The sequence below is a fragment of the Dermacentor variabilis genome, chromosome 7 (assembly GCF_050947875.1).
Source record: "Dermacentor variabilis isolate Ectoservices chromosome 7, ASM5094787v1, whole genome shotgun sequence".
NCBI lineage: Eukaryota > Metazoa > Arthropoda > Arachnida > Ixodida > Ixodidae > Dermacentor > Dermacentor variabilis.
The window spans coordinates 73,779,469-73,780,395 of NC_134574.1; positions in this window are offsets into that span (position 1 = coordinate 73,779,469).

Genomic DNA, 927 nt, shown 5'->3' on the forward strand with positions numbered 1-927 from the left:
CGAAGCACGTACCGCTTCCCGCATACGTTTACCGGTAAAGATTCCTGTTACGCAAGCTGTAGTAGCCGCGGCAGTTTTCAACTTGATGAGTGATGTCTTTAGCATTTCGCATATAAAAGAACCAGCCTAGCAACTGATTTGGTTGTTGTGGCACCACCATGGGCAGGCAACGGATAGTTAGGACTTCCGAAGAGTGGCGTGAATACGAGGAGCGACAATATGACAAGCGGCGACGTGCTACCGAAATTTACATTACTCCCATTACTTTAAAATACCGTGACTGCCGTTATTCTAAAGCAATGAAGCTTTTCGTTTGCCTCTGAGCAGTTGCAGCGGGGTTTTTCGCGAGGCCGGGATGGCAAGAGAGAGAGAGAGAGAGAGAGAGAGAGATTGAGAACCAGCAGTTTAGTCGGCTAGACCTAGGCCAGGATGGCAAGTCAACTTTTTTTTTTTACCAAGTCATTGACCACCTTTAATATTTATCTGAATCCAATTAATTGACTGTTACCGTGTGGTAATACCGGTAGGGCTCTTATTTTCAATCTAAAATATTTAAAACCCTTCAATGAAATACTAACTGAAATAATGAAATACTAACCGCAATTGAACACTCACAAAAGGAAGACACATAAGGACAACACGGGCGGCACTTCCAACTGCTTTATTTTGCGCAGTGACCCAAGAATATATATATATATATATATATATATATATATATATATATATATATATATACATTCATTCATGCGCTGGCTGTTCACAGATCTACGCAACCCAGCGGTCAAACAATCTAGTTTTCGATTACTGGAGCACGATAGATGTATCACTAATGCAATTTGTACCTTTCCTTTTTATATAGTAGGCTTCCATCAGTTCACGTGCTGTTTGAAATCTACTTCTGCCTTTAGCAAGCACCAACTAGGCCAA